Source organism: Mus caroli, chromosome 14 (genome assembly GCF_900094665.2).
Source record: "Mus caroli chromosome 14, CAROLI_EIJ_v1.1, whole genome shotgun sequence".
Classification (NCBI taxonomy): Eukaryota; Metazoa; Chordata; class Mammalia; order Rodentia; family Muridae; genus Mus; species Mus caroli.
In genome coordinates, this window is record NC_034583.1 from 75,626,439 (window position 1) to 75,641,471 (window position 15,033).

At 34.6% G+C, this 15,033-nt stretch overlaps 1 long non-coding RNA gene across 1 annotated transcript; it reads right to left on the bottom strand.

Moving 5' to 3' along the window:
- Positions 1 to 2,101: 2,101 nt before the first annotated feature.
- Positions 2,102 to 4,254, bottom strand: LOC115029216. The gene is made up of 3 exons (XR_003834775.1): positions 4,188 to 4,254; positions 2,315 to 2,528; positions 2,102 to 2,218 (listed from the first exon to the last, which is right to left on the bottom strand). It is a non-coding gene; the product is annotated as an uncharacterized LOC115029216 (long non-coding RNA).
- Between the last annotated feature and the right edge of the window lie 10,779 nt (positions 4,255 to 15,033).

Below are 15,033 nucleotides of genomic sequence, written 5' to 3' on the forward strand. Positions count from 1 at the left end.
TGCTTCAGTTTTTAGAAAATTCCAGTTTGACTGCTTGCATTGTTTCAGAAGATAGGAAAGAAATGAAAAAAAAAAAGTCTTATCAACTAGGATGGGAGAGTGATTGATTGCATGCTTAATATTTAAACTGTTCTTCCATGTACACCGAATTAGCTCCCAGCGTTGATAGGGTGGCTGCCATGAATAACACTTAAACATAATAAATAATGAATTATTACTTTAGAAAGAACTGCACTATCATCATTTCTATTTGTTATCCATAGAAATTATGTTAATGATTATCATGGCTTATATTACGGTATTTAATTTGAAGTTCCTTAGTATTAGGTAATAATTTTCAGATATTAATTTATATACTAGGATATGCCATTTACAAAATAAGTGATATATAGTATATTAGTCTAGAGGATTGGTTTAAATTCATAGCACTAGCATGTATTTTACTAATACACTAATATTTTTATTTACTTGATGTCATTCATTTTGTGATGATTCATAAATGAGAAAATAGAGACTTTTACCTTTATCAATTTATGTGACCATCACAGAAATTATTATTAAGTATTTTCTCTCTAATCCAGTTTTGGCTCAATTCCAACAAACTTAGATCTATCCTGGCTATCTGGGGCTGACTTTATAGATCTTCCCATCTATATATTAGACACTGAACTAACTAGAGAGTCATAAGTTCCACTCAACATTCTAACAAACAAGTAGAACTGATGAAGCTATTCACAGAAGAGTAGGGCACCCTAATTCTATTCTTACTGAATGCTCTTTGTACTGCAATCTGATAGATACTGTAATATACACAGGAATGAAAGGAGCATCTTTGTATTCCAAATCTTAGGTTTGGGGGTAAAGAAAGGTGAATATATACATATACATATACGTATACGTACACGTACACGTACACGTACACACACACACACACACACACACATATATATATATATATATATATATATATATTGAAAATTGTATAGCCAAAAGCTGGAATGAAACCAGATGTCCCTCAACAGAGGAATGGTACAGAAAATGTGGTACATTTACACATTGGAGTACTACTCAGCTATTAAAAACAAAGAATTTATGAAATTCTTAGGTAAATGGATGGATCGGGAGAATATAATTCTGAGTGAGGTAGCCCAATCACAAAAGAACACACATGATATGCACTCACTGATAAGTGGATATTAGCCCAGAAACTTAGAATACCAAACTGTGGATACTTCGATCCTTCCTAGAAGAGGAAAGAAAATACCCATGGAAAGACTTATAGAGATAAAGTGCGGAGCTGAGAAGGAAGGAAGGACCATCCAGAGTCTGGCCCACTCTCGAGGATACATCCCATAAACAGCCACCCAACCCAGACAGTATTGCATATGCCAACAAGATTTTGATCCTGATAGAGCTGTCTCCTGTGAGGCTATGCCAGTGTCTGGCAAATGCAGAAGTGGACGCTCACAGTCATTTATTGGATGGAACTCAGGGTCCCCAGTGAAGGTGCTAGAGAAAGTACCCAAGGAGCTGAAGGAATCTGCAGCCCTATAGGAGGAACAACAACATGAACTAACCAGTACCCCCAGAGCTTGTGTCTCTAGCTGCATATGTAGCAGAGGATGGCCTAGTCGGTCATCAATGGGAGGAGAGGCCCTTGGTCTTGTGAAGATTCTATGCCCCAGTATAGGGGAATGCCAGAGCCAGGAAGCAAGAGTGGGTGGGTTGGGGAACAGGGGGAGGGTATAGGGGATTTTTGGAGAGGAAACTAGGAACGGGGATAGTATTTGAAAGGGGATAGTAAATGAGGAAAATATCTAATAAAAATAAAAAATGTGGTGTGAAATATGTATAATAAACAATTATAAGTATATTCTCTATCTTGCCTAAGAATATTTGTTCTATAATAGTAAAGAATCTCTCCAGAATTTGAAGAGATGTTTTTTAGAGTGTTTTAAAGAGATCTGAAGGGATATTGTCTATGAATGTGCTTATAAAAGCGTTGGGATGCTCTTGACAGGTCCTAGTGACATCCTGAAGACAAGTTAACTAAGATGGAAAATATAGACCATATTTAAGAAACGCTAGTGCTTACCTCAGGTGCAGACAGAAGTGTCGGATGCAGTCTGTCATCTGATCAGAGTCTATGTTACCTTTCGATTCCTCATCACTCTCAGCCTTTAAGAAGCAAAAGCTGGTCTAGATGCACATATTTCTTCTGAAATGGAATGACAACAGCCCTCTAAAGTTCATTTACACTTATTACAATCACTCTAAAGGCAAGGTCTACATTGGTAAATTAATAAATAAATACCTAATGTTCAAGCCAAACTTCCATGCTGAAAAAAATGTGATAGAGGTATCTGTTTTATTCCCAAATTCCAAAATATCCAGTAATATATAAAAGATGGAATGATGTAAAATATCACACATAATATAGAAACTTTCAACAATATCTGTTGGAAAGTTTTAATGAAGGGCAGAAATTATCCATAGCTTCTCTTTCTCTACCACACCTTCAGTATTACCTAAGAGAGGATGAGAGAATATGAACAGGTGGTTAAGTCAAGAGGCAACCACTTTACTTAGAATTGTGTGTGTGTATGTGTGTGTGTGTGTGTGTGTGTGTGTGAGTGTGTGTTATTTATGTGTTCTATGTGACAGAGATTGCCTCTGCACATTTTCCTCTATTGATACCCCATTCATTTTGGAGGCTTTGATTGTTACTTAACTGGAACACAATGATTAGCAAGACAAGCTGGCTGGTTAGTGAGCCCCTGACATCCAACACTCTCAATGCTCTCCTACCTTCCTGCCCCAAGCTGAAGTTTCAAATGCACACCACCATATTTAACTTTTCAAGAACATGAATTCAAGTCCTCATGCTTTTACAGTATGCACCTCATCTACTGAGCTGTTTCTCCAACATCCTTCCTACTGTTATTTATGTAATGAGTAGAATCATGGCACAATTAAGGGTGGGGCCCTACAGGAATCTTCAATGCTCAAATCCTGAGCTACACTACTTACAAAGTACTAAATACTTAAACAATGATAAATTTTAGTAGTCTCTTCTACCTGGCATTTGCATGTTATCACATTAAAGACAGACATTCTTAAGTGCAACGGGTAATGAACAGACATTTGCCTGCTGTAGCTAAACATGCTCTTGGCCCACTAATGACTTCCTGAAGACTATTAGAGTTTTAAATTAGCCTTCTCTTGAATTACTAGATCTGAAACATCTCTGACAAAATGATAGAGATCAAATTTTAATGAGGTTCTAATATAAGCTATTATAAATATTTCTTATGAAAGTTAATGTTTACACCATGAGAGAAAATTTTATTGAAAATTTTATGTTCATTTGTAAAATTAATGAACATATTTTGCCAATAGCAAGGAGAAAAAGGTCTTTGATCCTGTTTTGAAATCATGGCTCTTTTCATGCTCTTGACCATAAATAGTGAATATTTAATATTTAAGTTGGAATAATTTAAAATTTTTCAACTGATTTTTGGTAGTTATAATTTGCATTGGTAAGTAATAGTTGATTTATGATTTATGTCTTATGATTATGGTTATTTTTAAAGAACATTTAGTTTTTATAATTAATAATAGAGTGTAATAGAAATAATAGGATGATTTAGAAAAATAATACAAATACTACAATTTGGTTCAATTAAAATATATAACATAGACTCAAACCCTAGGGCAGAGATTTTTTTTTTAAAGATTTTATCTAATACTGTTTTATTTTTGTGACAAAATGCTTGACAAGAAACAACTTAAAAGAAATAGAAATGAATTTATATGAAAAAGAGAGAAGAGACAATCTATCATGAGATGCAAATGGCAGCAGGAAGGAAATGCTGCTGACCAGGCTACATTCTTAGTCAAGAATCACTAGTAAATAGAAACTCGGTACATTCTATAAATATTTAAATCAACCATAGAGATCCACTTTCTTCAGTAAAGTTCTAGTTCCTAGAGCTTCCACATGTCTTATAGCCACTGTCAGAAGCTGGGAACTAATCATTCAGACACATAAGCACATACAAGGGCCCTTCACATTCAAACACAGTAGGAATATTTCTCCCTCAACCTCCTAAACCAGAAGTGACTAAAAGTCATGTGGACTCACTTCAGCATACAAAGTGTACACATTTATTTTCATGGACAGCTACCTCATAGCAGTGCTTTATTCCAGATGAATCAACATTTTCTAAGAAGTATCTTTCATTGCCTGTCACTGTAAAAAAAAAAAAAAGTCAAGAAGCTGTTCTTAATTACAGGCTTTTGTGTGTATTTCCAGATAATTAATGTTCAGAACATTATTATTTAACTAATTATTTCTGAAAATAGCAGATTTCAACATATAGCATAATGCTGTACTTTCTCGGAGACACGAAAGACTAGAAAGTCAGTTGAATAAATAGAGTTTATTGAATAGTTTTGAGAATAATCTCTTTGAAAAGAACAAAATTGGGACACAGAGGAAAAAAAAGACAATTTTATGCAGGACATTTTGATCCATTAGTATTCAAGTTCGTGATCCTACTATTCTTAGACACCATGACCTTTTTATTTCCTATTCATCACATGCATTGTATCGAATATAATATATTATGACTTAATTCAAATGCATTAAACTACACAATTAGCTCTGTAATTTAATGTGTTTTCCTTCTTACCAGTTTTTCCAAAGAATTCTGAGTTTTGCATATTAAAAGTAAAGTAAATGTCCTTGAGGAAGGTTCACTAACTCCCCCTTAGTAAACATTACAAAAACAATAATTTCTTCATCAGTATGAGGAGCCAGCTCCAAAAAACCTGAAGAATATGAATTACATCTTGTCTGGGAGAAGTGGAAAAGGTTAAAATTCATCATTTTAACTGATAGGCTTTCTACAGAAAAATAAGCAAGGCAAAGAATACAAATGCTGTTTTAATTTTTAAGGTTCCTGAGTATATATTCTAAGGGAAAATATGGATTCGTTATTGGTATTGCAACCAAAGTTTTTATGAAAATTATTGATCTGGTGTTTAATTGCCCTTAATGAGATATATTTCTGCATTTAAATACATATTGAATAAAGTAGTTATGTACCTTTACTTTTTTAAACACAGGGTAACCTGTGAATAGCAATGTTAACTCCTACATGATGAGTATACTGTATTTCATGCCTGTATTAGTCTTGAATCTGTCCTTCCTGAGTTCTTCAAAGTAAAATTTTAATCTAAAGAATACAAAATTAGATTAAAGAAATAAAATTTTATTATTTTCCTGTCTTATTTTTCTTCCTTGAAAATTAATAAAATATGAAGCTATCAACATCGCCCTAATTTCACTGTAAAAAGGGAGAGAACTTAGGAGTCATGAAGTTTGCCTTTGAAATTGCTAGGTCTAGCCTTGTCACTGAAGGAACAGTGTAACCCAGTTCCTGGCCCTGGAGTAGAGCCAGCAGGGGTCTTCTGGTGTGTTGACAGTTGCTGTAGGCATAAGGATATTTGTATAATGATGTAAATGGTTTACTTTATGTTTTTCATTCAGGAATGTTCTCTCTGCCAAGTTTAAAGACTCCATGATAATCAGAAACAGCACAGTTCCAAGAAGCAAGAATGTGTCTGATGATCCTTAGCAAAAACAGTAATGCTGTGACCTTGAGGACAGCCCTGAAGGCTGTGAGAAAGAATGAAAACATGAGTTCAAGAACATATAAAATCAATGTAAGAACTGTTCTTTACTGGATTTCTCAACTAGGCAAAATATAAGGATGTAATATGAATTATATGATGGGATTCAAGGACCTGAAAGAACAGAGGCGGCTGATATTAAGGAATGAGATAAAGAGATTTAGGGAGCAGTGATCTCAGGGCAAGATCCTACTCAGCTAAGCTTACTGCTTGTGTTTGCAGTTGAACAAGGGTAGTTTGGATTTTTAATCTGGAATGAACTACAATCTAGAAACAAAGGGCACACTTGTGATCCAAACCCTAAGGCTGCAAGACACACAGGCTTTTGATCCTGATCTTGTGTAATAGTGGCCCTGAAAAGCTTAGTGCCAAGCATGGTGACATGACTTTAATCCCACCTTTAATCCCAGGGGACAAAGACAAGAAGCTCTCTGTTTACAAGGTCAGCCTGGGATAGAGAAAGTCCTAGGTGAAGAAAGTTTAGGTCCAGGCTTGGTGGTACATGCCTTTAATCCTAGCTGTAAGGAGACAGAGCCATGAAGATGTCTGAGTCTACAAAGCAAGTTCCAGGGCAGACAAGCTTAGACAGTGAAGGAGTTGGAAACAGAAAGCTGGTGATAAAGTAAGAGAGCAATGAGACCATGTTCCAGCTCCAGCAGGAAGCAGAATTTAGTTTTAGCCACCTGATTTGTCTTAAGAGTCAAGGGGCTAAAGTCATAAAATGCTGATCCATGAGGAAATCAAGAGAACCTGGTGTAAATGGTTGAATTGATATACAAATCCTAAGGAAGGAGCTTATGCAAAATAAAAGAGTGGGTTTTGGTCTGCAAGACAGAGCTGTTTTGAGCAAAGCAGAACACAGATGTCAGCTTACATCCATCATTGACTCTGAGGGCTCCTAAACAAACAGCCCTTCCTCAGGACCCTCTCCTAGGCTAAGGCTGGTATTTGGCATGAAATTAACTACTGACCATAGTTTCTGGTGTTTCCCTTAGGTTCGGTCCACGTTCTTCTCAAAGAACTCTCTAAAACCATTCACTTTTACCAAGAAAGGTTCTCATCTAACGACTAAATCCTGAATTATACTTTGTCTACAAATTAGCATTCAGGGTCTATGTATTCTACACAGACATCGCAAAGAGTTTAATTTTTTTTATGTTTTTGTCTGCTACAATCTGTATTAATATTGGCTTTCCCTAGTGGTATGGGAAACCATAGAATGGATATTTATTTAAAAGTGGTTTAATTAAATTGCCTTACAAAATTACAATATGGGTGCTCTAACAATGACCGACTCATAGCAAGAATCCCAAGAACCCAGTAGTATCTCAATCTAAAAGGCTTGGTGTCTCATCAATCACAATCTCAAACTGAAGGCATGAAGGAGAGGAGGCATTGGCCTTTACACCCAATCAGGAACTTAAGCTGAGGCCTAGTATTAAAGGATACAGCAGGGTTAGTAACAGGGTACATGAGAGTAAAGGTAAACAAACAACAAGCAAAAACACTGTCTTCTCCTTTATCTGCTCTCCCACTGGAAGCAATTGTTTACATTTAAGGTAGGCCTTCTGACTTCAAGTAATGTGATCATGAAAATTCAATGTAACAAGCATCTTTAATAGTAGATTCAAGATCTGGTAAAGTTGACAAACACAATTAACCCATCAAACACACACCCTTTCTCCAACTGGCACCCAATCCTATGACTACTCAATTTCTAAATTAAAAAAGAAAAGAACAGAATCATTACAAGCAAAGATGCCCTTGGGGATATCCACAAACTGTTCTACTCTCTTATAATAAGAATATAAAATTCCTGAAGGTAGTTATTGATGGGAGCAAGGATCTGTCCCTTAAGGGACATTAATACCAAAACAATGTTTGGAGAAAAAAAAAGGACTTTTTTACATGGTGCCAAGTGAAGCATAGATAAAAGTTAGATAAATAAAAAAGGGGATAAATGATAGAAAATTCCTCTCACATGGAGAGCTGCACAAAATCCAATGAGGTTGTGGAATTCTTTTGTGATGTAAGCAGTATAGACTTGATTTTATTCCCAGTCATTTATGTTGTACATTAGTGTGAAAAGAGCATAGAGAAAGGGGTTACATCATTGATTCTAATACCAGACAAAAATGGACTCTAACAGCTTGGATATTAAGTACTGTGGTAAAGGTGGATCTGTACAGAAGCTGAATGAATTCTCAGATGAATACTTAGGAAATGAATCCAACCCTTGTCCATTCTTACAAGGCTTCATGTTCAAAAATTGTCTCCACCTATCCACTATAATGAACAACTAATCGATTTTTCATAAAAAGACCCCATTGAATATGAAAATACCATAAAAGACAAGTTTGATATATTTGCTATAGAAATTATAAATGCAAAAATGTCTAGAGATGCAACAATTCTACCTTTAAAATTTTTTGTTAAATAGAATTCAAATAGCCTCAGTTGCCAATGCAAGTTAAGTCCTTATAACTATTTCCTTAAATTATTTTCTTTAGTACATTTTTTTGGAAAAGATACAGCTAAAATAAAATTTTAAAAACTCATATTAAATAAAAAGAAAATGTTTATAGATGGTTTTGTGGATTAGTATTGGGTTGTCATAGGTTTTCTTCCAATTTTAAAATTTAACTTCACTAACACTGAGTAACTGGCTAGGTTTCCAGTACCAGGAGTTCTCCCTATTCTTGAGTGGATCTTAAGTCCAATAAGAGTTCTTACCCACTGATAAAAATAGTATTTACCTATCATCTAAGACATTTCTCATTGCAACATATGAAAACAACTACAAAACAAACAAATAAACAAAACACCACAAACAAACAAAATGCAGAGTTACGGGGCTTAGTCCTAAAGAATAGATCTAAAAACAAAAACAAAACAAACAAACAAATACCACTTTGGCACCTTTAAAGAACCAGTTGTCCAGGAAGTTTGCTGTAAGCTTGTTTTCTAAGTAATATCAAAAGCTATACTCCTAATGTTTCCCCAACAAAACCACCCAAATATGAGCCGAGCAAACATGGCACCAATGAATATGCCAAACCATAAGAGAAAATACCCTTGAGGCCTCAGCCTTACACAAATAACTTTAGACAATGGAGGAAAAGCAGGACAAACATGCCAATTAATTGTCTAGCACCAAATGGGCAGCCCTGAAAATATATATGCAACAAACATATAGATTGAACAAGCTAAATTTAGGAATATACGTGTGTGTGTGTGTGTGTGTGTGTGTGAGTGTGTGTGTGTGTGTGTGTATGTGAATTTATATGCATTAATTATATTAAGTAGTGAAAAAGAGGTCATGCCATGAATTTCAAGGAGAGTGGGAGGTTTAAATGGAAGTGATGGGGGAGATTATTATTAGATAATAATTCTATTATAATTTTATTAATTAAAACTTAATAAAAACTTTTAGAAGACATTTTGGTTGATTATAGACAGCACATTTTAGCTGAACAGAGTCTACAGATGATGAAATGATGACCAAATCAATGAAAAAATATTCCATTTTTTCAGAGCTTAATATTTTTTGTGCATGCAATCAAGTGTTTTTAAAGTTTATTTTTATTACTTCTATGTTCGTTCATTTCCCTCATCTGCATAGTGCACACTGCCATGAAGTCACAGGCATGATGACATCCATTTTCAGGCTAATTAGCTTTATTCTGTTCACAGACCATAGCCCTAACCTAAGGTAAATTGTACTAAAAATAAGTGTCTTCTATTATAACGCAGCCAGGACTTGAATATATGTGAATCTTTCATCACAACTAAAGAGAATCTCCATACCTTCATGTGTTTAGATGTAGTAACTGCAGTATCAAAGCACATTTTATATAAATGTAGCACATCATTATAAAATAAACTTCGTTGGTACACGGCAATATTTTTTCTCAGATTATGTTTTTTTAAAGGATTAGTTCACTGGTATCAAAATCACTCTGAATCCTTTTAATATTTGTATAAATTCTTGTATTCACAGAAATGAGCAGCCGTTTTTTACTACAGGTATATTATCTTCATCCAGAGTTCTTCGAAAGTGTTTTTAACTTACATTTTATTCTCAATGAATCCACAATTGAAATTATTGTTTAAACTTCTAGGTCAATCTCTTTTTTAGCATTGAATTTGTTGGACGGTCTAGAGCTAAAGCCATGGTGTGAGTTAGGTTTATGATTCCCAGTGGGTGTGGAGCACTTAGAACTGCACATATACCTTTCACCATGAGTTAGGTCCTAAAAGTGTGACTGCACATATAAAAACACCTTATAAATCATCACAATTAACAACCGTCAAACTGTCCATCCAAAGCAACTGGCTTGGCGTGCCATCTGTTATTTTTCCTTCAAAACCCTCTAGTCTGTTTATCTAAGGCAGCTATTAACATTTAAAATGATGTTCCTTTTTAAGATGTGTGATGGGCTGATGCAGTAAAGCTTTTTGTTTTAATTATCAAGAATTTCTATGCTGCAATATAATTTTTGTGGTACTCAGGGCCCTTTACAAATCAAAAAGAATCCAACTAAAACAGTAATTAATGTCAAATGACTAGTCACAAAAGGCCCCATTTAATTAAAAAGTTCTAATCTTTGATTACACCTCATCATATATTCTACTGATTGCAAACTCTTGTCTGAAAAACGGGAATAATACTGGGGACATTGTCTATTATCTCTCTAAAATGATACCTGAATATTACACGAAGTGGCTCTGAGGTACTGAGAAGCTGAACAATCATCCTGTCATATTTTTATTAGTTATTTTTTCGTTTGCCATTAAATTTAAAGACATCTGTAGTATAAATTAAAAAAATTAAAATTCACTAAGAATTAAGTCTATTACTAAGAATACTGTTTTGCTGTTTTTCTTAGAGTTGAATTTAAAGAATAATTTTATGCTTATGGAATCAATAAAGATAAGTCAGAAAAATGAAATCTCTGGCCAACTCATCATGATACATCTTGGGATTATAATTAGAATTAATAATTGGGTATAGTGGCATAAGCCTTTAATCCTAGCACCCAGCAACTAGCACCCTGAGGCCAGTATGGTCTACAGAGCATGCAAGTACCAGGACAGCCAGAGTTACTCATAGAAACCCTGTTTTGAGAAGAACAAATAATAATATAATTGATAATATTAATAATAATAAAAATAAAACTTTAAATATGACTTTGCCTTCAATCTCAATATTTGAAAGACAGAATCAGAAGGATCTCTGAGTTTGAGGCCAACTTGGATTCCAGGACAACCACAGCTCCTCGGAGACAACCTGTTTAGGAAAGCAAACAAACAGAATGGATAGATAGATAGATAGATAGATAGATAGATAGATAGATAGATAGATAGATAGATAGATAGATAGATATACAGACAGTCAGACAGGTCTATAAATAGAATAACAAATTTTCTTTAACTCTCATTCTCCAATGTGTACAGATTCTACAGAATGGAAGTCACTATTGAGTTCCATTATACTTATTTTATGTTATTATCAGATTTTAATATTTAATCAAGGGATGTTAATCTCTTATTCTCTTAGGTTACAAAACAAAGGTATACTCCTAAATGGACATGAAAACAGAAACTTGTATCTTTTGAAGTTTATAGAGCCATGTGATGTTCTCTATTTCAGTGGAAAGAATTTAGACCAGATATGGTACAATAACATGACAATCAAATGTTAATACTACTAAACACAGAGTGAATAGATTTTGTTAACTCAGTGCAGCACACTTTAAAATTATTTTTATCTATAACTCACAGATTTTAGCCTTATCTCAGTCATTGTTCAACTGTAACCTGTGTTAATCTGATTAATATGACATGGTATGTCCAACAGAAAGAATAAAGCACTTATTTAAGAAAAAACTGGAAAATTGGTAACAAGTATTCAGCGCCTGCTGCTTCCTATGCATGGCACTGTATTATGTAACCATTTCCCTTAATCTTCCAAATATATCATTCACTGGATCATGATTTCAATGAAAAACTTATGCGGCATATTTATAACAGAATATCTGTACAATAGAATATGTTAATTTTGTGATTATACTGACTAAAACCATATAAAATGCAACAAAAATATTTTAACAGCAAATGCTCTTGCTTACAACAATTTAGTATTTCATAGATTGGTTTTAATACTAAGATAAAGCTAATGAATACAAGAAAGGACTTAAGGAGTTGAAGGGGTTTGCAAACCCATAGGAAGAACAACAATATCAACCAATCAGAGCTCCCCCCCTCCCCCAGAACTCCCAGGGACTAAACCACCAACCATAGAATACACATGGAGGGACTCATGGCCCCAGCCACCAATGTAGCAGAGGATGGCCTTGTCAGGCCTCAATGGAGAAGAGGCCCTTGGTACTGTGCAGGCTGGATGCCCCATTGTAGGGGAATGCCAGGGCGGGGAGGCAGGAGTGGGTAGGTGGGTAGGGAAGCAGCCTCATAGAAGCAGAGGGGGGGAGGAGATTGAAGAAAATATTTAAAAATATTATTAAAAATAATATTTTCTTCAATCTTTACAATAAGAAACATGGTTGATTATATGACACAGAACATCTTAAAGATTAGCATCAAATCATTTATATGTATGACTTATTTGTAAAAGAACTGTGATAGAATTGGTGGAACTATTCAATAACAAATGGAATTAACTTCATGAGAATAATTGAAACAATAAAACATGTTAAAAAGAATATTATAAAATGTTCCCAACTTTTGTTTAATCATCAAAGGCGTCTAAATTTTGTTATTTCATCTAGCTATATCCTTGTATTGGATATATACTTTTGTCATTAATACCTAACAAAAATCTTGTTCAAAGAGAGGTTTTATGGGAGTTCCCTAATTGAGTTGTTGCAATCCATCAAGTCAACAAAAACGTGGTGGTTGAAGTTGACTCGGAATATGGCAATAAGAATGTATCACATTTGCTACATCCCAGTTGGAAGCTATTGGAACCCTTGTGGCCACTATACTGTCAAAAGTACCTCTCAGTGATCCACTTTCAGTGAGGTCCCAACTCCTATTTCTTTCTTTCTTATTTTTAACAGTGTATTTTCTTTTATTTTTATTAGATATTTTATTTGCATTTCAAATATTATCCCCTTTCCTAGTTTCCCCTCAAAAAATCCCCCATCCCCTCCTCCCCCATCACCCAACTCACCAACCCACCCATTCCTGCTTCCTGGCCCTGGCATTCCACTATAGTGGGGCATAGAACCTTCACAGGACCAAGGGCCTCTCCTCCCATTGATGGCCAACTAGGCCATTCTCTGCTACATATGCTGCTGGAGCCATGAGTCCCACAATGTGTTTTCTTTGATTGGTGGTTTAGTCCCAGGGAGCTCTGGGGATACAGGAAAGAAATCAGGAGCCATAGATGCAAGCATCACCAACTCCTATTTCTTTCCATAATATCTAAACAATTCCACTAACTGGGTACAGGTTTTCAAACATATGAGATTGTGGATCACAGGCGCTTTTCACCAAACTATAACTGTCCTTTGTATAGCAGTACAGCCAATACACAGCTGTACTGGCTGGTTTTGTATCGACTTAACACAAGTTAGAGTCATTAGAGAGGAAGGAACTTCAATTGAGGAAATGTCTCTATGAGATCAGCTGCAAAGCACTTTCTCAAATAATGATCAATAGGGATGGGTCCAGTCCACTGTATGTGGTGCTTTCCCTGGGCTGGTGGTCCTAAGTTCTATAAGAAAGCAGGATGAGAAAGTCACACAGAGAAGCCAATAGCATCCTCCTCCTTGGTCTATGCTCCTGCCTCCAGGTTCTTGCCCTGCTTGAGTTCCTGTCCCGATTTCCTTCAATGACAGAATGTGATGTGGAAGTATGAGCTGAATAAATCCTCTCCTTCCAGTTTGATTTTTGGTCATGGTGTTTCTGTCACAACAATAGAAACCCTAACGGAGTAGCACTTTAAAATGTATAATACTAAATGTATTACAGTCAATTTTCATCTACAGTTGTCTCTGTGATTCTTAAATATTTCTATGTGTTCTCTTTATTGTTATAAATGCCATTTGCAGAATATTATTTCCCTAACTTTTAGTTGAATATACCTATTTGGTAATAAATACTCATATTTGACATAGCCCGTTAATTTTTTTCCACGTAAATTTCATGAGAATACTTCTTGAGATGTATAAATAGGTTTTCAGTTTTTAAATTTAAATATTTAAAAATAAGGCATTACCATTAATATATATGTATATGTAATATATACAAGTAAAGGAGTCAGTTACATGTGACAATATGTCTATTGTCACATTAAATCCTTCATACCCATTCTAAAGAACAATGTTCTGGTACAAAATGACATGATGGGTGTCTCACTATGGAGAAAATGTTTCATAACTTTATGTGGTTTTGTTGGCAATCCCTTCTAATAAATAGGTAATGCTTAGTGTCAGGTATGGTGCATATACCTTTAATCTCAGCTTTCAGAAATAAAAATCAGGCAGATATTTCTGTGTTCAAGAGCAATCTGGTCTCTATATGGAGTTCCAACAAGGGCCATATATTGCCACACTGTCAAAGAAAGAGTAAGCTCTGAATGAACTACATTTTGAAAATATAATATTAATGATTTATATCAATACATTCAAATTATAAGACTAATATAAATTATTAAAATTTATTCTGCATCCTAAATCATCAGAAATTGAACAATTAATTTTGTGATGTATAACAAGAGAGAAATATTCAAAAATTATTTTAACTTTGTTTTTAATTCAATATGATTTCTAAAAAATTTCTCCACAAACTACAAAAAAATACCCAAGTATTCATTCATATTTTTCAATAAGTAGAATGTTTGTTAACTAGACTAATTTTGATCATGCATCTATTATTCAGTCAGACAAATGTGAATGTTAGCTGTATATGCCTTGAGTAACTATCAAAATAATGTGCAAAAATTACCTTTAATACCATCAGAGAAACGTGTTGCAGAACACATAGAAATGCCCTTCCCATATTGAAAAGGCATGTCAATTTCTTCTGCCAAAATCATGCAATTGGCAGCAGAACATTGCTACTAATTGGTATGTGTGTTCCTCCAAGAAGTGAGAATTCTAACCTTGTATTTGACAGATGTTTGTGTAAAATGTCATGTGATATTTTGAGAGTGTGCCTTTGCTCGTTATAATTTTGTCTCTGTTGTCACACACTGAGAAGGAAATAACCAAAACAAAACCAAACAAAACAGATGAAAATTATTAGGTATTTACAATTAAACATACATATCAGAAACAAGACAGTTTCAAATATATAAAACACTGGATGGAT